Source organism: Podarcis gaigeae (genome assembly GCF_964106915.1).
Source record: "Podarcis gaigeae genome assembly, chromosome: 3".
In the NCBI taxonomy this organism is placed as follows: Eukaryota; Metazoa; Chordata; class Lepidosauria; order Squamata; family Lacertidae; genus Podarcis; species Podarcis gaigeae.
The window spans coordinates 109,503,805-109,527,853 of NC_139680.1; the positions used below are offsets into that span (position 1 = coordinate 109,503,805).

At 45.1% G+C, this 24,049-nt stretch overlaps 2 long non-coding RNA genes across 2 annotated transcripts in view; one reads left to right on the forward strand and one right to left on the reverse strand.

The window, feature by feature from the left end:
• Window positions 1-24,049, forward strand: part of LOC310842158 — a 405,803-nt gene that overhangs the window by 119,424 nt on the left and 262,330 nt on the right. The window lies entirely within an intron of this gene.
• The window catches only part of LOC310842223, a 249,232-nt gene continuing 227,257 nt past the window's right edge, over window positions 2,075-24,049 (reverse strand). Inside the window, exon 2 of the long non-coding RNA XR_014563013.1 lies at window positions 2,075-2,291. This is a non-coding gene — a long non-coding RNA (uncharacterized lncRNA). The remainder of the gene's footprint in view (window positions 2,292-24,049) is intronic.

Here is a 24,049-nt window from a genome sequence, read left to right on the forward strand (position 1 = left end):
ACCCAACCACCTTAGGCTGAGCTCCTTCTTATTGCAGCAGCTACAATAAATGCTGGGTCCCTCCTGTATATGGGAATTTCCTTGGTTCTGTGGTATATTTAAAAGGTGTTCCCTCACCTGGGTAATGAACAAAGTGGAGCAGAAGTAAATATTCACAACACCTTCATTCCATCACAGAGGGTAGGATCCAACTGATGCAATTGTATTTACAGAAGAGTTTTTGATCTAGTGCAGGTATCTGCTGCTGGAAATGGAAAGGAGGTGATTTTTCCAGCTCCCCTTTTTCTCTCGCAACCCCCACCATCCTCACCTTAGAATTCTCTATACGGTCCACAGAGACAACGTTAAAGATAATAAAACAGTAAAAACATCATGATAAAAAAGAGGAATTCAGAAATAACCAGGTCTGTGCTTTCATCAGCAATGTCACACAGGAAACAGTGAAGTTCATGGGATCTATCATTCCACATTATCTCAGAACCAGTGAGGGCAAGTGAGATGGAGAACAAGGGCAAATAGGACAGAACAGATGAGTCAACAGACTTTCAAAAAGGAGAGACACTTCTGAAAACATTCGTGAAAAAGCTATAATATTGGTTTACTCACTCCCATAGTAACTCCCATGAATAGAGCAAAATAGCAATCTAAGGGCAGAAATTGGGTTGTGACGTAAAAGACTGGCTGGGATAATAATAGCTTTGAAGACAGCCATGAAAACCTTATTATTAAAAATCCTATATTTTAAATCACCATAATATTTCCCTCTCCTTAGCCACAGCTCTAGATCAATAGCCTCTTAGAATATACACCCCATGAAATGCTTTGTACAGGAGTCATAACAGTCTTCATATGCAATGTAACAAAAGGTTTCCAAAACCACTTTTAAACAGCCGTGATTGAATGTTAAAGCTGGGGTCAGTTCAGTTGCTCTCAGCTTTGCAAACGGGTAAATATGAAATGAATGGGTTTTTTTTAATATATAAAAAAGCCCCTCTATCCTATCACTGTTGCTGGCACTCCAGTATAACTGGGTTCTTTGCTGGAGTTTAGGTGAAGACTTTGGGTAGGGGTGTATACCAGATTTCAAACAAATAAATCAAAGGCACTGGCCGAGGTTTAACAAAGGCGACCTGGAAATAATCCAGACATTTCAGACTATTTCTGAACACCCATTCAAATATTTCAGTAGGTCTGTGTTGTAGTCAGAGAGCCTAGAATCCTTTGGAATAAGCTCCAGAATGCAGAATAAGGTTGATAGAGGGTCATAGAGTAGCAGGGGCATCAAGAGTGGCAGGAGGAGAATGCCCTGGTAGATGACACCAGTGGCTACTGGGAGTCAGGAGACTTCAGAAGACCTCAGCAATCCCATGGAACACTGGGAGGAGCTGGTGGACAAGAGGCCAGCAGGAGAGCCACAAGTCATCATACAATACCTGGAGGTCACACAACCCTTCAACACAGTGGGAGCTAGGACCCTGAAGGAACAGGACCGCTGCTGTCTCTGAGGGCCAGGAGGATGATTAAGAGAGCAGAACAGCTGGACAGGCCTGTGTGGATGAGTGCAAGGCTAAGAGCACCTGACTCACCACCTGTGACCATTAAAGCTAAGACCTAGGTGGTGAGTCTCCTTGCAGCAGCCAAGGGCTTTGTATGAAGGGGAGCTGGGGCATTCATGGTTGCCACAACTTCCCAGAGTGGATGCTTGCTTGATGTGAGAGTTGTGGGGAAGAGGACCATGGAAGCCGGAGATTGACAGAGGCGCAATGGCTTATGGGTGGCGAAGGCAGTAGGAACTCACAGGGTATCAACCTTGCTGGTGCCTTGGGGACATCAAGGCAGAGGTCTACAGCACAGCTAGATGGTGAACTGGACTCACCAGCCCAGTATAGGACTGGGATCTCTCCAGGGTCAGCACAGCATGTGGCACACTGGCCTCAGCACTGAGCACCCACCAGAACATAGATATAGAGTTTAATGTTGAGTTTTCTACTCTGCATCAACCAAGATCATAGTCTTATATTTGTGGGTCCCTCCCAAACCTGTAATCCTTTCTCTGTTAGGTTACTAGCCAGTTAAACACAGTGGTACCTTGGGTTAAGTACTTAATTCGTTCCGGAGGTCTGTTCTTAACCTGAAACTGTTCTTAACCTGAAGCACCACTTTAGCTAATGGGGCCTCCTGCTGCTGCCGCGCCGCCAGAGCACAATTTCTGTTCTCATCCTGAAGCAAAGTTCTTAACCCGAGGTAATATTTCTGGGTTAGCGGAGTCTGTAACCTGAAGCATATGTAACCTGAAGAGTATGTAACCCGAGGTACCACTGTACTTCCATTTACATGTCTGAAGAATGAACTCTGTTGCCATAGAGACAAATGGGTGTGTCTTTTCCTACCTTACCTGGCTGGATGCTACGTCATGGATACATACGGTACATCATGAGACCCTCGGGTATAAGGCGATATATTCATTCAGTAAATAATAATGATAACAATTATTTGTATGCCACTTTTCCGCAGTTAAAGCCATGCTCAAGGCGGCTTACAACCTAAAAAATACATAATTACAAATTAAGAAAAGCAGTCATAAATGCATCAAAAAGGACACTACCAAACTGAACAATCTCCACATAAATTATAATAAAGAAGCATAATATTAATATCAAGAACATCAAAACCCCAAACAATACCCCAACCCAATGTTGCCTCAGCTTTTGTAGCTAGAGTCAGTCAGGGCCCCACCTTCCCAGGCCAGTTAGAAAAAAGGCCTACAAGGCACGGAGCAGGTCTTCCAAGACTCACAGCCAAGATGGTCGTCCCTAGCATGAAGAATAGGTCAGAAGGTCAAGGGGAGTGTCCAATGGGCATCAGGTAGAGGATCATGAGAGCAGAGTGCTGAACTAGGTGGGGCTTATGCAACAGACCATGATTTTTAGTGGTCTTATCAGAAAAGTATTGATTGGTTGGCCACCTTATTAATCTCAGATAGCCACCCACTCTCTCTCATTGAAGCCTTTCACAAATAATTACACTGCAATCTCTGCTCAGAAATCCTCACTTTCTTAGCTGCAGGTCAAAAGCAGGCATTTTAAAAGAACGTATTTGCTTGGACCCAAAAAGTTTAACATTCCTCCCAATGCATTGTCCCTCCAGCTATTAATTTCTTGTCTGAAAAGTTTTCGGTGGGATTGAAAGCTTCTGTCATTAAGTGTGAGGCCATTACTCTGACCTCTATTTTGTCTTGGTTAACCTTATATTCTGAACAATAGCCCTTGCTCAAGGCAACCTCTTATTTTCCAAGTTTCTCAAGATTGGGATTTTAGCAAGACTTAGGAAGTGTCAAGGCTATTTTTCAGCACTCGAGACGCTATTCAATAAAACATTACCTCCAGGATTTCTATTTTCCCTTCTTTTTGCATTCAGTTGCTTAGTTGATGCCCCAAAATGTATATTATTTAGTGTAATAGTTTCCTCTGGGGTGACCAGAGCTGGCCTTACTTTTTCCCGTAATAAGAGAGACAGCATTATACCAAGATGACTATATATTCAGAATCGTAACCAAGGAGTGTTGTGTAGTAACAAGAGGATGGGCTTTTACAGTGGTGGCCCCATAGCTTCGGAATGTGTTTAATTAGGGCAAGGAAACTCAGGCCCAGAGGTGAAATGTGGCCCTCCAGACCTCTCCATCTCACAGTTGGGACTCTTCCACACCAGCCCACATGGTTTTTCATGCCCTATATAATCCCCACAACAACCTTGTGGTGTAGGTTAGGCTGAGACAGAGTGAGAAGCCCAAGGTCACCCACAACATGGCTGTTGATTTGAACTTGGGTCTCCCAGGTCTCTATCCAAGATTTTAACCGCTAAATCACATTGGTTCTGAAGGCTGTGCAACAAAATATTAAAAACACAGCAAAACATCAACCATTAAAAACTTCCCTAAACAGGGCTGCCTTCAGAAGTCTTCTAAAAGTCAGATTCAGTGGTACCTCGGGTTACATATGCTTCAGGTTACATACGCTTCAGGTTACATACGCTTCAGGTTACAGACTCCGCTAACCCAGAAATAGAGCTTCAGGTTGAGAACTTTGCTTCAGGATAAGAACAGAAATCGTGCTCTGGCAGCGCAGCGGCAGCAGGAGGCCCCATTAGCTAAAGTAGTGCTTCAGGTTAAGAACCGATTCAGGTTAAGAACGGACCTCCGGAAGGAATTAAGTACTTAACCCAAGGTACAACTACTGACTCTCCAGGGAGGAATCTTTCCTAGCAGTCTGTCTAGAGATGTCTGTGACTCCTTTGGATACAGGGCAAGTGTCCTACCACTGAGCTACATCCAGGAAGGCCAAAGAACAGGATCAGAAATTGCCCATGCTGATTTACTTGTTCCCTATGCAAAACAGAAATCAATGCAGTGAATATGATGGGTATTACTGTTGCTTTGCCAGCAAACAATATATAATAATAGATTGTGTTCTCCCTCCCCTTTGCATTCAAATGAATGGAATGGAATGATGGAATGACAATAGAATAAAACAACAACAACAACAACAACAACAACAATATATTATTTAACCCCCCCCCCCATCTGGCTGGGTTTCCCCAGCCACTCTGGGCGGCTTCCAACCGAATATTAAAAACAATACAGCATCAGAAATTAAAAACTTCCCTAAACAGGGCCGCCTTCAGTTATCTTTTAAAGTCAAATAGTTGTTTATTGCCTTGACATCTGCTGGGAGGGCATTCCACAGGGCAGGCGCCACTACCAAGAAGGCCCTTTGCCTGGTTCCCTGTAACCTCACTTCTCACAGCGAGGGAACTGCCAGAAGGCCCTCAGAGCTGGACCTCAGTGTTTGGGCAGAATGATGGGGGTGGAGACGCTCCTTCACGTATACTAGACCAAGGCCGTTTCGGGCTTTAAAGGTCAGCACCAACACATTGAATTCTGCTCGGAAACGTACTGTAATATATGTAATGAATTATGTAATCATCTATGTAAATTTCTCACATGTGGTTAGTGAGATGAATGAAGCAGCTTTTGCCAGAAAGTGAACTGCAGCAGAAGAGAAACAGCTGCATGTGATGAGCACAGAGCAAAACAGAAAATGATGCCATTCTCCTATGGAGAATATCCACCTCTCTCAAATTCATAGAAAATCATCATCATCATCATCATCATCATCATCATCATCATCATCATTCCCCATCCAGCCACTCTGGATGGTTTCCAACATACATAAAAACATAATTACCGTATTTTTCGCCCTATAGGACGCACTTTTCCCCCTTCAAAAATGAAGGGGAAATGTGTGTGCGTCCTATGGGGCAAATGCAGGCTTTCGCTGAAGCCTGGAGAGCGAGAGGGGTCGGTGCGCACCCACCCCTCTCGCTCTCCAGGTGTGCTGGTCCCGGGGGTAAGGTACCGTGGGCGTAAGCAGAGTCCACACGAAGAGGGGCGAGGTCCGAGGCGGAGAGCCGGGCGGGGAACAGGAACGCTGGAACAGGAGACCAAGCAGGGAACAGAAACACCGGATGATCAGGAACAGGAGGCCGAGCAGGGAACAGGAGCACCGGATGGTCAGGAACAGGAGGCCGGGCAGGGAACAGGAGTACCGGATGGTCAGGAACAGGAGGCCGAGCAGGGGTCAGGAACACAGGAAGGTCCGAAGCCAACAACAACGTTGCTCCCGCAACCTGGGGCCGGGCTGACTGGGCTTTTATCCTCTTCTAAGGCCGGGGGCGGTCCTGACCCCCAGGAGCCCCGCCTCCTCTGGCCTTAAGGCGAGCACTCCTCCTGGGAGCAACCAGTTCCCTTCGCCTCTCTGCCCTAAGTCTCTGCAGATCAGGAGAGGCTAAAGGGTTACTGGGCCCTGGAGGAGGCTCACCTGACGCCACTGAGTCCTCAAGCACTCCTGGAGCCAGAGTGGGATCACCTGATGCCTGCTCCTGAGGATCTAACACAGGTGCAGGTGCTTCAGAATCCAAGCCCTGCCCCAATTCAGCCGGCCCTGGAGGCGGGGACTCCTGTGCAGGCTGGGATTCCTCTGGTTCAGCCTCTGAATCGGAATCCCAGGCCATCACACCAGGCTTCGCGGACCTCTCCGCAAGCAGCGGGAGCGCTCCCGCTGCCTGCGGAGAGTCGCCTGCATGCCGAAGTCTGCGCGCACTGAGATCAGCGCGTCCAGGTTTCTCGGACCTCTCAGCAAGCAGCAGGAGCCAGCGCTGGGCTCCCACGGCTTGCAGAGAGCTGCCTGTTTGGGGGTTGGGGTTGGGGGAAGCTCGGGCCTCCCCCACCCCAGCCCCGCGCCTGGGGGGGGAAAATAATTTTTCCCCCTTTATTTCCCCCCAAAAAAACTAGATGCGCCTTATGGGACGGTGCGTCCTATAGGGCGAAAAATACGGTAAGCGTTTTAAAAACTTCCGTATACAAGGCTGCCTTCAGATGTCTTCTAGAGGTTGTATAGTTACGTATCACCTTGGCTCAGGGGTCATATAACTCTATACCCTCCAACATTTCTCTGATGAAAATAGGGGCATCATCCTAGCCATACCCTCCTCCTGGCCACCTAGCAGTTCGAAAGCATGCAGTGCAAGTAGATAAATAGGTACCGCTCCAGCAGGAAGGTAAATGGCATTTCCATGCACTGTTCTGGTTCGCCAGAAGCGGCTTAGTCATGCTGGCCATGTGACCCGGAAGCTGTACGCCGGCTACCTCAGCCAGTAAAGCAAGGTGAGCACCGCAACCCCAGAGTTGTCTGTGGCGGGACCTAACGGTCAGGGATCCCTTTTCCTTTACCTTTACCTAGCCATACCCTCCAACATTTCTATAATGAAAGCAGGGATGTCCTAAAGAAAAGCAGGACATTCCAGGATCAAATCAGAAACCGAGATGGGACTGTCCCTGAAAAATAAGGACACTTAGAGGGTCTGGTATTGTTGCTATCAGCATTGTACCAGAGTATTCACACTGCTTTGTGTACATTGTTGCCATAATATGTACACATATTATCCCTACACTTGACTTCATCTATGATGTCAGGTCTAGGACAGATGGGTGTGACTTAACTAAATGGGGAGGACTGGGAGGCCTCAGTAGGCTCACTGGTTGGTGGTTTCCCAACCCTGAGTTAGTCCTTTGGGCTTATCCAGCATGGCTCTTCTGAAGTAATTTGCCCATGAGCAGGATCTCATCTCCTCTTCCAAAGTATGGGAGGACTTGGAGAGCAATAACATTTGGTCCCTATGGCTCTAAAGTTTGAGTTGGGCAAATTCATTTGCTCAGCGAAGTAATTATGGATTTCAGTAATATCATCACTCCTTACATAAACAGAATTTGTTGTATGGTTCTCTGAATCTTAACTTAGAAACTTATACAAGGGCATTTCTCCAGACAAGCTGATGTGGAAAGCATTCCCTGAAGGTACAAACTTCGAAAACCAACTTGTTAGTACACTAATGGATTAGAAAATGCCCAGCAGAGCGACCTTTAGTTTAGAGCTGATGGTAATCTTTGCACAAGGCTACAAAATGTAAAACCTGACTTCTTCTGTATGGTATATCAGAGGCTATCAAGCTTCCTATTACCTCTCAGTGCACATTCATCACACATAAACAATTTTAGCAACTTTTCTGGTGCCAAAATTGAACATTTGCTATTTTCCCTCCTGAACGATCTCCAAAGGAGGAAAATGTTTGGAGGAATTAAAGCAGACCATCAAAACCCTCCCGGTGAATGGCACCAAAGTTTTATATCTTACTTTTATTCACTTGCGTAGTGATGTTGTATTTACATCAGTAAAGAGATCATGTCACCAGGTGAAATAGGCAATGGGAGAAGCAAACTGGTGCCTGCTTCCAGGTGCCCTGATCATCGAACCTCTTACTTTTGGCAGATAAATGTCTCTGGAGAATGATTCATGTCCATGCCACTTATGAGAAACAGCCTCCCTTTAGTGCATATGTTAGCACAATAATTCATAGTTCATGGCAGGAGCAGATAATTTTGCATGTGCCATAAAACAGCCTAGGAATAAAACACAAATCAGGCAGTTGAGAACACTTCAGCTTTTCATGGCAATTATACTTGTGATGTAGATAAAGAACCATAGAAGCACTGAATTGTAGAATTGGAAGAAACCGCGAGGGTCGTCTAGTTCAACTCCCTGAAAAGCAATGGTGCTGAAATTCCTAACAGTGGCCCATTCAAGGTCATGGGAAAGTGACTTTTTAGGAAGGAATTCCCTTTCTGGTGAGCTTAACTTTTAGAATGGCTTAGTTGCTGTTTCATTGGATGTTTTAAAGAGGGATTTTGGAGCTGGCTGGCTGCAGCTTTGGCCACATGTCAGTGTCATTAGAGAGTCAATGTATCCCCACCCCCTTTCTACACTAATGTCACACTGTGCTCAAACTGAGAAAAGTTCGTGGCTGTAGTCAGAATCCTTACATTATATTTATTACATTTAAATACCTCTTTTTTCCTCTAAGGAGCTCAAGGTGGTATCAGGCTGCTGCCAGCGATTCCCACGGCTGGTTGCCCAGGAACTTACAAAGACAAGGAATGTTCTTACCGTCCGCTTTTTATTCCATATTTACAGAGAGAGGCTACAGAACCCAGCCTCTTGCATAACAGCATTGTCTCGAGTGAATCTCCACACAAACACACCCATCCACCATACCTTCCACTTCTGCATTCGTCAACCTCAACGTTTGTCAGGAGTGCGTGCAGGAGCCAGGCCCTGTGACCAGTAGGGCTTTGCAGGACTGTGGCCTTCCTAAGTTTGTTCTGGAGAGGCAAGGTGCAGCGGCACAGGTGAGGCCGCTTGGTAACTCACTGTACCTGGTGGCAAAAGCCGGGAAGTGATATTAGATCAGCATTTCCCTTCGGCTCTTTGCCACAGCAACATGTTTTCTGCTTGCTGCATTTGGCTTCTTGCTTCCTGATCCTCGGACCCCTGGCTTCTGGACTCTTGTCCCTGCTCCCACCCCACCATCTTGCCCCCAGTCCCGATGTCCTCAGCCGGGACTTCAATTGCCCATAGACTGGACCATGACAACGTCTCTCCTAAGGATGCTGAGAAGTGCCCTCTGTCTTTGAGCTCTTTGCTCTCCTACTTTCAAGAGTTGTTGGATTCTGGGAGAGGTGGGGTCTGGAATGCTTTCTAAAGACACTGTGTCCATCAGCTGTTGCCCTCCTGGTGCTTCCTCCTCCTCCTCCTCCTCTCCCATTGTTTTTCAACTTTCCCCCTCATCTGCCTCTGAGCTTTGAATTCCCGCAAACCCCTGTTGTAAATCTAAACTGTCTTCTTCTCTGGAAGGGTCAGGCTGGGAAGGCGGTCTCCACCATTCCTCTTCTTCCCAGTCCCTGACAGGTGGTGTACATGACCGAACCTACCATGTGAGGTAGGTTAGGCTGAGAGATTGCAACTGGCCCAAGGTCACCCAGTGAGCTTCATGGATGAGGGGTGAGTCGAACCCTGGTCTCCCAAGTCATAGTCCTAATCATTACACCACACCTACAAACCCTTGTGGATCAGGAAATATAAGGAGTTAGTAGCTTGTGCACAGGGGTAGCCCTTGCACAGATTTGTTTGTGTCTTGTATATAATGGCAAGTATTCTGGAATTCTAAGCTTGTGGAAATATAGGAGATGAGAAGAAGTGGTTGGAAGAGAGGAACCACATGTGTCTATCTGAGCTATGCCTCGTCCCTGAGCAACTCCCATTGCTATCTGCCATGGTCTTTTTATAAAAGTGGCCAGCACATGCCAGTCAGAGGAAAACGGTATGAAATGGATGTTTCCCAAACTGTGCCCACCCCCTCAATTTAAAAAAGCAAAATAACTCTCTAATGTATCCCACACAAATGAAAATATATTGAGGATCCATCCAGAATATTTCAAAAATGTTGAAAGAAAAAGCAGGTGTTTTTCAGTACATTATTCCAGAAAAGCAGCTGAATAATGGCTATGTCATGTGGAAGTATGATCATCCTGCCCTCCGCAACTGTATAATACCATGTTCTATCTTCTTCTTTGCCTTGCTTCAGGTGATCTCCTCTATGTAATCATAACCAGATGGAAGAAGAGAGCGTCTCTCCTGGCATCCTCCAACATCCACACATTTTGAGGGGGGACAGGGTTTGGACAGAGGAGCCAATTCTGGACAGTGGTACCTCAGGTTAAGAACTTAATTTGTTCTAGAGGTCTGTTCTTAACCTGAATAATAATTTTAATAATAATAATAATAATAATAATAATAATAATAATAATAATAATTTTTATTGATTTTAACATATAAATTATAGTACATACCACAAAACTTTATCACTTAAACAATCTTTTTGGACTTCCATCAGCACCTCTGATGATCCACCGTTTTAACCACTTCTTATGCATTTCTTAAATTCATATTACCTTTAAATATCTTAACTAATCATCCTCCCCCTTATCCATTTTAGCAATAATTCCAATAATATTCCTCACAAAACTTCTTGCAAACCTACAAATGTAGTCTGATCGTCACAAATACTTTTCAAGTAGTCCGTAAATTTACTCCAGTCTTCTGTGAATTTCTGGTCCCACCGGTCTCAAATCCTTCCTGTTAGTTTATCCAGTTCTGCATAGTCCATTAATTTCATCCTCCATTCTTCTTTCGTCGGTAATTCTTGCTTCCATTTTTGAGCTAATAATATTCTTGCTGCCGTTGCTGCATATAAAAAGAGTTTATATTCTTTTCTATTTATATCACTTCCTACAATGCCCAGTAAAAATGCTTCTGGTTTCTTTATAAATGTGTATTTCAACAGTTTCTTTCAACTCATTATATATCATCTCCCAGAAGCTTTTCACCTTTTTACATTCCCACCACATATGATAAAATGATCCTTCTTTTTCTTTTTCTTTTTCCTGAAACTGTTCTTAACCCGAAGCACCACTTTAGCTAATGGGGCCTCCCGCCGCCACCGCGCTGCCGCCGCATGATTTCTGTTCTCATCTTGAAGCAAAGTTCTTAACCTGAGGTACTACTTCTGGGTTAACGGAGTCTGTAACCTGAAGCGTCTGTAACCTGAAGTGTATGTAACCCGAGGTACCACTGTCTATATCAAATTCCCCCATGGTTAGAACCATGCATGATCAGGGTTATGAATCACAGGCAATGCCAACATGTATAGACCAGGCCCAGGACGGATATGATACCCTCCCTCCAAAGTATGGTTCCAAAGTTTCTTTTGCAAGAAGAGCCATGGCCAGCTTAACTAAAACAGGGTGGATAAAAACCTATCATGTTTTAAATTAAAAATTGGATTTGTTTTCAATGAAGTATTTAATTTTCTTGTATTTTTAATTAGTGTCTCTTTTTGAAACTGCCCTATAATGTAAAGTGTAAGCTACTCTAAATTTACGCTTATAATCACTTAAAGCTGAATCATCACAATGCCTATGTGCTCTTTTTATGTTCCCGAAACAACCATAGAGGAAAACAATATCCGGCTTATGGGGTTAAGTATTATAAATGACACAATATGTCCTGTATTGCTGCATTGCTATGGGCTTCCGGCTGGACCCAGAGACTAGCAATTTATCATAGGCACTAGAATCCAGCAGACACCATTCTCTGCCTTACCAAGATCATCCTCTAATCTCCTACAACTGATCTTTTAACCCATCCTGCTTTATGCCCTCCACCTAGCTGGGCTCTGCAATGTGTTCGGTTCTCAAATTACGACTCCTCGTAACTGAACCCACCAAATAGCATAGACATTTAGTTTCATCCTCACAGCGAAATCCTTTTGTCCAGTAACTAGTTGTTTGCCAACACATAATAATAATAATAATAATAATAATAATAATAATAATAATAATTTTTATTTATACCCTGCCCTCCCCAGCCAAGGCCAGGCTCAGGGCGACTAACAAGCAATAATAAAAACAAGTTGAATGATTACAACTTAAAAACAAAATTAAAATACAACATTAAAATATTGAAACAAAATATTAAAATGTAGCCTCATTGCAGGAGGAGTAAGGAAAGAAAAAAGAAAGAGAGGGAGGGAATCAAATTGGCTCCAAGCCAAAGGCCAGGCGGAACAACTCTGTCTTACAGGCCCTACAGAAAGAAATCAGATCCTGTAGGGCCCTGGTCTCATGAGGCAGAGCATTCCACCAGGCCGGAGCCAGTGTTGAAAAGGCCCTGGCTCTGGTTGAAGCCAATCTAACTTCCTTTGGGCCCGGGACCACTAGGGTGTTGCTATTTATGGACCTTGAGGCTCTCCGTGGGGCATACCAGGAGAGGCGGTCCCGTAGGTACAAGGGTCCTAGGCCATGAAGGGCTTTAAAGGTGAAAACCAGCATCTTAAATCTGACCCTGTACTCCACCAGGAGCCAGTGCAGCTGGAAAAGCACTGAGTGAATATGCTCCCATGGCAGAGACCCCGTGAGGAGCCTCGCTGCTGCATTCTGCATCCGCTGGAGTTTCTGGGACAGCCTCAAGGGCAGCCCCGCGTAGAGCGAATTACAGTAGTCAAGCCTGGAGGTGACCGTCGCATGGATCACTGTGGCCAGGTCGAGTGACATCAGTCTAACATGACATCAGTGTTAGAAAACCCGCACTGGCTTCCTGTCTGGTTCAAAGTTGTTCTGATGTACAAACAATTTGGGTCCAGGATACCTAAAGAACTGATTGATCCCTATTTCCCAAGTCAATCCATGATATCCAGTGGCAGAGCAACATGCCGCAGCCCCCAGAGCAGAGAATAGGCAGGGCTGCGGCTGGCGCGCATCCCAGGGCAGGGCACGTCACCCGCGGGAGCGTGGCGCACGTCTGGGGGCATGGCGTGTCACTTGTGGTGGTGTGGTGCATGTCCAGGGAGGAAGCGGCACACAGCGTGCATCCCGGGGGGGGGGGGTGGCAATGGACCCTTTCCCCAAATGGTACCCAGTGTGGTACACTCCACCGCCCCCCCTTTGTATTCCAGTGATGATATCGTCTAGGGAAGCACAATTAGTGCAAATATTAAGATTGTGCAGTTTAAAGCAGCTGGAAGCATAAGAACTGACTCCTTTTGGGAAGAAATCATTGTCCAGACCCATGAAAATGTTATTCAAACTTTTACTTCCAGAACTTTCTTCATAACTGAATTAAAACATCAAATGTACAAAAAAAATATATTCCTGCAATATTTTTTGATATTCAGTATCTTAGAAATATAGGGACGCAGGTGGCGCTGTGGGTTAAAGCCTCAGCGCCTAGGACTTGCCAATCAAAAGGTCGGCGGTTCGAATCCCTGCGGCGGGGTGCGCTCCCGCTGCTCGGTCCCAGCACCTGCCAACCTAGCAGTTCGAAAGCACCTCCGGGTGCAAGTAGATAAATAGGGACCGCTTACCAGCGGGAAGGTAAACGGCGTTTCCGTGTGCGGCTCTGGCTCGCCAGATGCAGCTTTGTCACGCTGGCCACGTGACCCGGAAGTGTCTCCGGACAGCGCTGGCCCCTGGCCTCTTGAGTGAGATGGGCGCACAACCCCAGAGTCTGTCAAGACTGGCCCGTACGGGCAGGGGTACCTTTACCTTTACCTATCTTAGAAATATAAGATAATCCAAACAGACCTATAAGCAAATGTATATATCTCTCTCTTTAGCATCACCCATTTCTCTAGGAGCTGCTTTCCTTGAGAGCTTCCTTTACATTTTCATGCCACAGATGCTTGGGACAAAAAAACTCAAAGGCAACTCCTTTCAAAATGGAGATTTGCAACCAAATACCTTTGTCATCTGATCTAAGGTTACTCACATGTTAGCTAGCTGGAAACAACAGTAGTTAGTTATCAACTAGTTAAAGCTTGTTCTTTAGCTTCAGTGGAATCTCTCCATATTAAACCTTTTCACCAATACACATTCGACCATTCCCATTCAGTATGAATTAAAGCAATTAAAACTCCCATGGACCAGAATCATGGGAATAAAGAGTTGCGTTCAAGGTGGTTGGTGTGACTCTATTGAACTACCATTGAGCTCTGACTCTTCCCCTGGTCAAAGGCATATCTAGTCCAGCACTCTGTTCTCACAGCAGCCAACAGATATCCATGGGGAGCCCATATATAGAACCTGAATGTAACAGCGGTATATATGGAAGACTGTACTGCAGAGAAATATCTAGGTGGGACGTTTGGATAGATGGCATTCTTTTGAAAGGAGAAATTTCTTGATGGCCTCTTTTATAATATTTTTATTAATTTTCACAAAAACCTTGCATTAAAGAAAGAAGCATAAAATAAAACATTTAAAACAACTATATACACAGTATTGAATCTACATTATAGGATTAAAGTCTTTATCTCTGATTATCTCCAATTTTAAACATTGTCTATAACATTATAAGTGGGTTTTTTTAAAAAAAAAAAATCCTGCTAATGTATTAACCTGTGGACATTGCTTTTGTAAATATGCAATAAACATTTCCTACTCTTTTTTATATTTGTTGTCATCTTGATTTCTAAGTTTCCCAGTTAATTTAGCCATTTTAGCACACTCCGTTAACTTAATTTGCCAGTCTTCCTGGGTGGGGACTTTTTCTTCTTTCCAATGTTGGGCTAGCAATATCTGGGCAGCTGTTGTTGCATACATAAACAAATTCTTATATTCTCTAGGTAGATCCATTCCTGTAATACTTAATATAAAGGCTTCTGGTTTTTTTTAGCAAAGGTAAACATTTTTAATTTTTTTTTTGCAATTCATTATATATCATTTCCCAGAATTTTGTAATAACCTTACATTGCTACCACATATGATAAAACGTACCTTCTACTTCTTTACATTTCCAACACTTATTTTCTCTTGTTTTATACATTTTTGCCAATTTAATCTCCTGTTGGAGATTCCCCAGAGTGGCTTGGGAAACCCAGCCAGATGGGCGGGGAATAAGTAATAAATTTTTTATTATTATTATTATTATTATTATTATTATTATTATTATTATTATTCCAGAGTTAAATACCACCTGTACATCATTTCCCTATAATTCTCTTTAAGTAAGGTACAGGCTGTAAATTTCATCACATTCTTCCATAGTCTTTCCAAATCTGTCATCTTAATATTATGTTGGTTCCTTCGACCCTTAATACAATTATTTACTTGCTTATCTTTGAAGGGCTTGTCCATACTTCTGCTTGTCCCATGTCCAGAAAGCACAGGTCTGAGTGGTTTTCTGCTCATCGTGTACTCATGGGTCTGACTGGTTTTAGCTTTCCCCCAGAAAACCTGCTCTTTGGTGCTAAATCGGAACAAATGTCAATACAGGGCCGTCTTACCAATAGGTGCTAGGGGTGCAGGGCTCTCAGCATAGCTATCAATGTTTCCCTTTTTTAAAGGGAAATTTTCTTATTCCAAATAGGATTCCTCGCAAGAAAAGGGAAAAGTTGACAGCTATGGCTCTCAGGGGTGCCAGGTCAAGAGTCCGGGGCCCGAGAGTTGAGTCCGAGGAAGAGCCCACCCATTGGTTGGAGTGCTGTGGTGGGCTCTTCTGCTGTGGGCGGCTCTGTGCCACGAGTTCGGGGGTAACTGAGCCAGCGAGAGCTGAGGCGGCCAGCTGGCTCCGCCCTCCTGCGCGCCTGGGACTGGGCAACTGGGGGCGAGGGTGCCGGGCAGATCTTTGCACCCCGGCACCACATATGCTTAAGACAGCCCTGCGTCAATATAGAGAAAACCCAACTGACGTTTGTTCCGATTCAGAGGTAAAGATCAGGTTTCCCAGGGGGAAAGCAGCAGAAGTGTGGGTGAACCCTGAGTGTGGGCCTACTGAAGTTTTCCCGATGCTCCTACACTGAACCTTCCCACCCTCCCTCATTAATTCATCATGCATTTTCATCAGCAGCTGTTTTATTGTTACCAACACATGAGCAGCTCCGAGTGCCGGGGATGTCACCAAACTGGCTCTCTTATTAAAAGGCAAGCCTGGAGATTCTTCATCCAGAAAATACTGCAGCTGCTCCCGGTGCTGATATATAATGTCGAACCGCCAGCCGTGAGAACTGTGTATAATGCCTGTTCAAGATGAGGAGTTGCAATATCAGAAAGGAATTTCTCTGCATATGAATTCTATTGTAATCCTAGCAGCGGTTGCTCTAGCTTAGCTGTAAGGAGTGTGTTTTTAAAAAGACAAACCATGGTGTTGTCAATTTCATGGGTGTTTCTGCACGCAGGCACCCCGCCCCCAAAGAGAGGACTTTTTCAGAAAGTGGAGCTGCTTCCAAAGATGCTACAGATGTCAGAGATAAGGTTTGTAGAAACAATGAAATAATATTTATTACGTATTAACTTGCCTAAACAGCTTGGAGCTCTGCAATAAGAGTGGCAAAGCAGCCAGGCATAGGATTTAAGACAAATAACATTTTAAAGAAGGAAAGCATAATACTGTACTAAGAGATTAAACAGGAAAAAATGGTAAAGAGGGTGGAATGTGTTAAGTTTAAGATAAGGAGATGTCATGCAAGAGCCATGCAATAACGTAAGCTGCTATAGAATAAATCAGCAATAAAGGCACAACTCTCGGGAGCATTTGTTTCGATTTGTATGCGCAATCAACTGCCAGAACTAATTGGCACAGGATACCCTTTACCTTTACTCTGACGGCAACTTAAGATATTTTTGAAGATCAAATGGATGGATACATATATATTTAATTAATATTTGGGGGAAGGGTTCACCATGTTGTGAGCCACCCTGTGCTCTTAGGATGAAGGGTGGCATGCAAATTTAATAGATAATAATAGTATTATAATAATAGATAATAATAATAGGGGACGACAGAGGACAAGATGGTTGGACAGTGTTCTCGAAGCTACAAACATGAGTCTGACCAAACTGCAGGAGGCAGTGGAAGACAGGAGTGCCTGGTATGTTCTGGTCCATGGGGTCACAAAGAGTCAGACACAACTAAACAACTAAACAACAACAATAGTTAAAGATGTCTAAACCCTCAAGTTCAGCACTTCAGTGCACATACGTGACTCCCAGGTGACAAATTACAGGGAGCATACTGTTCTTGTGCCCTTTTCTGAATCTCATTTGGCCATCAGATGCCTAAGAAAGGCTGCAAGGAGGACCAGAATGCAACAGTGCTCTCCACAGTTGTGGTTCCAAGCGACTGGTATTCAGAGGCATACTGCTTCTGAGAGTACCGTTCGTTCCGGAGGTCCGTTGTTAACCTGAAACCCTTCTTAACCTGAGGTACCACTTTAGCTAATGGGGGCCTCCCACTGCCGCCGTGCCACTGGCGCGCGATTTCTGTTCTCATCCCGAGGTAAAGTTCTTAACCCGAGGTGCTACTTCTGGATTAGCGGAGTCTGTAACCCAAAGTGTTTGCAACCCGAGGTGTTTGTAACCCGAGGTACCACTGTACATGGAAATTGTGGCCAGTAGTCAGTGATAGCCTTCTGTCCCATGAATTTGCCTAATTCACTTTTATGTCCAAAGTTGGTAGCCAGTGCTACGTTTTGAATCAGATCCATGGAAGATAAGACAAATGCCTCTCAGTACTAATTGCTGGGAATCTTGCTAACCATATTCCTTGACCAATGTTCAACCTACCCTACAAAACCTGGGATCTTATGATTTTGTAGCCTTTTTCAAAATGGGTATCTGGAAAAGAAAAGGGAGGTAGGGAAGAGAAGCCGGAGAGAGGGTGTTTTGGTAATATATTGCTCTTATGTATTCGTTTAAATTATTTTACAAAATGTACAACTTGTTGGCACCTTTCTGTCTTGGGGGATAATAGAAAAGTGTGTCTTTCGGGGTGAAGTCAAACAGTTGGAGAGTTATAGCATCTGCTGTGGCTGTAGAGCATGGGTAGACAAACTAAGGCCCGGGGGCTGGATCCGACCCAATCGCCTTCTAATTCAGCCCATGGACGGTCCGGGAATCAGTGTGTTTTTACATGAGTAGAATGTGTGCTTTTATTTAAAATGCATCTCTGGGTTACTTGTGGGGCATAGGAATTCATTCATTTTTATTTTTCCAAAATATAGTCCAGTCCCACCCCCACAAGGTCTGAGGGACAGTTGGACCGGCCCCCTGCTGAAAAAGTTTGCTGACCCCTACTGTAGTGGCAAAGCCCCTCTAAGCACGTTACAAAAGTAACCACTTTAGTTTTCTCCCACACATTCTAAAAATAGGATCTGACATCTTCAGAAGCATCTCTAGACTATCTCATGGTTTTGAAATCAGTTGCTCATCCTGTTTGATTCCATTCCGTTTTCTGACTTCTACGCCCTTTTAACTACCCGCATCAAAAGACAAAGGGAGAAAACTATTACTGTCCCATCTGCTTACGTCTCTCTGGCTACACACCAATCTTGTGCATGTATGAGATAACAGTGATGGCTTTATTAGGGGCTGAGTTTACAATTTGGCAGTCTACCCTGCCGTGGTTATGGAAGATCAACCTTCTCAATTAAAATTCACTTAAGCAGATTTGCCCGACGCCTGCCACTTATGGTTACTGCCACAACATCTTCTCTCTGGTTCAGTCATGATTATCTTATCACAGATAATTCCTAGTTCTGAATTCCACCCTGGGAGGTATTTCCGCATGTTACAGCCGCAGCAAATTGTGGATTGTCACTTTGGATAATTGTTTGCTAAAATATACAAGACCGAATGCAAATGTCTGGGTGTTTTGGTTTGTTTTTTTTTTATAAAAAAAAGAATTATCAACAAAGTGCATCTCCCACAAGTGTCAAGGGAAGTGCCATCTATCGCAAAGATGCCCTCCATGATCTGTGAAAAGTGATAACAGTGTATATGTGAGAAAGCAAAGGAGGTCCACAATGTCACACCACATTTCCTCATGCAGATATTCCGGCCACCTTAATCGCCTTGTGCTTATAGGCATACGTTATTTATTCCTTTAAATTTCTAAATCACCAGCTCACTGAGAACAATCAGGGTGGTGTGCAATAAAATATGTTTACATTTGCAGTAAAATATGATAGGGATGATCGCCGAAGAATTGGTGCTTTTGAATTATGGTGCTGGAGGAGACTCTTGAGAGTCCCGTGGACTGCAAGAAGATCAAACCTATCCATTCTTAAGGAAATTAGCCCTGAGTGCTCACTGGAAGGACAGATCCTGAAGCTGAGACTCCAATACTTTGGCCACCTTATGAGAAGAAAAGACTCCCTGGAAAAGACCCTGATGTTGGGAAAGATGGAGGGCACAAGGAGAAGGGGACTACAGAGGACGAGATGGTTGGACAGTGTTTTTGAAGCTACAAACATGAGTCTGACCAAACTGCGGGAGACAGTGGAAGACAGAAGTTCCTGGCGTGCCCTGGTCCATGGGGTCACGAAGAGTCGGACACGACTAAACGACTAAACAACAACAATGATAGGGCTGCCATATTTCAAGAGGTAAAAATCCAGACACAAAAAGTTGTGCAGCTTTTTAAGGGCAATTGCTCGATAGCCCCTCTGCTGCCGCCGAGCCTGAACCAGAGCCCAAGGTTGCCCACGCCAGAGCCTGAACCAGAGCCACTCACACACTTTTTTAAAAAAAACACACCAAAATCCAGGACATTTGCTTTAAAATGTAAAATTCCCCTTGAATGGGCATGCAGGACCCCCAAAAGACGACATGTGTCAGGATGCTGTCAGCAGCTCCCGGCTGGTTGCCCAGGAAAGTATAAAGACAATGAAAAGTTTCTTGTAGCCCTTTTTTTATTTCAAACTTTACAGAGAGAGGCTATAGAACCCAGCCTCTTGGATAATGGCATTGTCCTGAGTGAATCTCCACTCCCCTTCTCTCCCACTTCCTCATTCGTCATCATCTTCACCTCCTCTACAGGTGCCACTAAGTGCCCTCTGTCTTTGAGCTCTTTGCTCTCCTACTTTTAAGGCCCGCCGGGTTCTGGTAAATGGAGGGTCTGGAATGCTTTCTAATGACAATGTGTCAGCCAAGTGTTGCTCTGGTTCTCCCATGATTTCCCAACTTTGCCCCTCATCTGCCTCTGAGCTGTGACCACCCTCAAACCCCCGTTGTAAATCTGTACTGTCTTCCTCTTCGTCCTCCGTGGAAGTGTCTCGACCATTCCTTCTCTGCCCAGTCCCTGACAACATGTCTGGGAATTCCCGGACATATGGCAACCCCAAATATGCCAGATTTATTGGTTAGAATGATTTGGAAATTGGTTTTAATGTATTGCTGTATTTTATTGTTGAGCTTGTGTCAAGTTCTGTTTTCTTTAGTGTATTCTGAACCACCCTGTAGTGAGTGAGGCTGATGACTTTTATCAACATGCCTAGTCTGTCATGGAAACTCTCCCCTCTCCCTGGGAGATTACCTCCATAGTTTAGTGGGGACTAGTTGGAAACGTACTCCTGCTGGTCTAGCAAATCCTAGCAGTTACGCTGAGCCGTTGATCGATTATTTATCAATAACTACAGCCACTGAAGTTCTCCTGACTTCTGCTGCTTCCTGGTTTCAGGGCAGTCCCACTGCAAGGTTGATGACGATGCATTACAAAGTCCTCTCTCATGGGTAGATCTTAACACAGAAGGAAGGGAACCCTCCCAGCTCTCACCTGGGAACTTCCCTTTCTCCTCCCAGCTTCCCACCCTGGGAGATCTTCCCTTCCTGGTCTCTCACACAGGGTCCTTCATCAACCGTTTATCACTTTCATTTGCATGCCATCCCCTCATTAACCCACTGTAGAGAGGAGGAGAAAAAAAACAGAAGCAAGAGCAAAGGGGAAAAAACAAAAAGGGAAAGTAACAGAAGATAAAAGGAATAAAGGAATGAGGAAGGAATAAATGAATAAAAAGAAAGATAGAGAGATAAGGAAAAAGAAATAAGTTGTATATACAAGAATATTCAAATGTACACTCTAAGGTGGTCTCCAGCTGATTCTCCTTCTGCTAGGTAATGTTTTTCCAGTCTCCAGGTCCAGGCATCTCAAGTTCATTCATTTTTCCTTCCACACTAGTCTAAAAGAGGTTTTCCAAATTCTATTATCAATAAGTCAGCAATCGTCTATCCTCCAGTCCAGCATAGCAACTTTACCCGCAATATTAAGAAACAATAAATCCTTGATCTTTATTCCCCCAGGAGTCTCTTCACTAGGGTCATATACTGAGGCAATAATCCATAGAAGTCCTTTCAGTGCATTGGAGGTTTATCTCGGTTCTTCAGAGATCATTCAATAACCAAGTAGTTTTACGGTTTGTCTCTCATTCATCACCGTATCTCTGTTGATGGGAGTGTTGACAGGAGACGTCTGATGGACCATGATTCCCCCCCCAGAAGAGATCCAGAGTGGCCTTATGGATGGACAAATCTCTCAGCTGGGGGGTTTCTCCATTTCCCACTCTTCCAATCTTCAGTTCAGTACACCACCAAATATATATATTTGTAAACTGCTTTGAGGTTAGTAGGGTGGTTTTTGCAATCAAGTGGCATATAAATTTTATGAAATAAAGAAATAATAAGGACTCACGGGTGGGGATCATAGCTGTCAACCGTCCCTTATTTGGCGGGAAACTTCCTTATCCCAGCGCCGTGTCCTGCTGCTGTCCCTTATTGATGATGTCCCTTAAATTTCCCAGGTTTCAAAGGAAGCAGCTCCTCTCCCTCCCTCCCTGCCGACCAGGGAGGAGGGAGGCTCCAACTGTGTTGCTTAACTGCGTTGCTCACCCAATAATAATAATAATAATAATAATAATAATAATAATAATAATAATTTTTTATTTATACCCCGCCTCCCCAGCCAAGGCCGGGCTCAGAGCGGCTTACAAGCAATAATAAAAACAAGATGAATGATTACAACTTAAAAACAAAAATAAAATACAACATTAAAATAATGGAACATTAAAATATTAAAATGTAGCCTCATCGCAGGAGGAGAAGGAAAAGAAAGAAAGAGGAAAAAAGAGAGAGAGGGAGGGAGGGAGGGAGAGGGAGGGAATCAAATTGGCTTCAAGCCAAAGGCCAGGCGGAACAACTCTGTCTTACAGGCCCTGTAGGCCCAGAGTCTTACTCTGTCTTACAGGCCCTGCGGAAAGAAATCAGATCCTGCAGGGCCCTGGTCTCATGAGGCAGAGTGTTCCACCAGGCCGGAGCCAGAGTTGAAAAGGCCCTGGCTCTGGTTGAAGCCAATCTAACTTCTTTAGGGCCTGGGACCACTAGGGTGTTATTATGTATGGACCTTGAGGCTCTCCGTGGGGCATACCAGGAGAGGCGGTCCCGTAGGTACGAGGGTCCTAGGCCGTGAAGGGCTTTAAAGGTCAAAAGCAGCACCTTAAATCTGACCCTGTACTCCACCGGGAGCCAGTGCATCTGGAAAAGCACTGGGTGAATATGCTCCCATGGCAGAGACCCCGTGAGGAGCCTCGCTGCAGCATTCTGTACCCGCTGGAGTTTCTGGGACAGCTTCAAGGGCAGCCCTGCATAGAGCGAATTACAGTAGTCAAGCCTGGAGATGACCGTCGTATGGATCACTGTGGCCAGGTCGGGGCGGGAAAGGTAAGGGACCAACTGCTTGATGCGGCGAAGGTGGAAAAATGTCGCCTTGGCTGTTGCTGTAACTTGCGCCTCCATGGAAAGGGAGGCATCAAGGATTACACCCAAACTCTTAACGGAAGGCAATGGCACTAATTGGGAGAAGGGAGTTGGTCCCTCATCCCCATGCCATCCCGACCTAGCCATAGGACCTCTGTCTTCGAAGGATTTAGTTTCAATCGGCTCCCACGAAACCATCCAGCCACAGCTTCCAAGCATCTGGTCAGTGTGTTCGGGGCCGAGTCAGTGTGGCCATCCATCAGCAGATAGAGCTGAGTGTCATCAGCATATTGGTGACAGCCCAGCCCAAAGCTCCGGATAATCTGGGCAAGGGGGCGCATAAAGATGTTAAAAAGCATCGGGGAGAGAATTGCGCCCTGCGGCACTCCACACACCAAGGAGTGGCGCAACGACATTTCCCTCCATAATGCCACCCTCTGTTCCCGACCAGAGATAAAAGAGCACAACCAGTTACGGGCTATGCCCTGTATCCCTACGTCTGCAAGGCGGTGGTCCAGAAGATCATGATCGACCATGTTAAAGGTTGCTGACAAATCTAAAAGGATCAGCAGTCCTGACCCGCCTCGATCCAGTTGTCTACGGAGATCATCTGTTAGGGCAACCAGAGCCGTCTCCGTCCCAAAACCAGGACAGAAACCGGACTGAAATGGATCTAATGCCGATGTTTCCTCCAGAAACCTACCAAGCTGTTCAGCAACCGCTCTCTCAATTACCTTACCCAGGTATGGAAGATTTGAAACTGGGCGGTAATTGGATAGGTCTAAGGGATCTAATGAAGTTTTTTTTAAGAGTGGACACACCACTGCTTCCTTCAATTCCCCTGGAAATCTCCCCGTGTCAAGGGACAAATTGATAATTTCAACCAGGGGGGTCTGCACAACATCTGGACACTCCCTAATCAGCCAAGACGGGCACGGATCAAGGAGGCAGGTGGTGGGCCTACCAACTTGGAGGAATCTATCCACATCAGTAGGGAGTATCCGATCAAAATGGTCCAACACTGGACCTGAAGTCAGTCGAGGGGCCTCCAGTTCAGTCACTGTATCTAAATTGGCAGGGAGGTCACGGCGGAGCAACAGGACTTTCTCCGCAAAAAAACTCGCGAATGCCTCACAGCTGTGGGTCGAATTTGTGCTTAAATTTGGTTGTCCTCCTAAGGACGTTATTGACCTAATTATTTTAAAAAGTTGTGCCGGGTGAGAGCTAGCGGATTCAATGGAAGCTGCAAAGTAAGATTTCTTAGCAGCTTTCATAGCCATCTCATAGGCTTTCATAAGCGTCCTATAAGATGTTCTTGAGGCTCCGTCACGAGTCCGTCGCCATACTCGCTCTAGCCGTCTGAGATCCCGCTTCATTTTCCGGAGCTCCTCAGTAAACCAAGGGGCCCGGTTTCGACGGGGTCGCAGAGGGCGCTTAGGCGCGATCTCATCAATGGCTGCCAAGAGCCGGTTATTCCAGTCCTCAACAAGGTCATCTAATGAGTCACCAGGAGGAGCA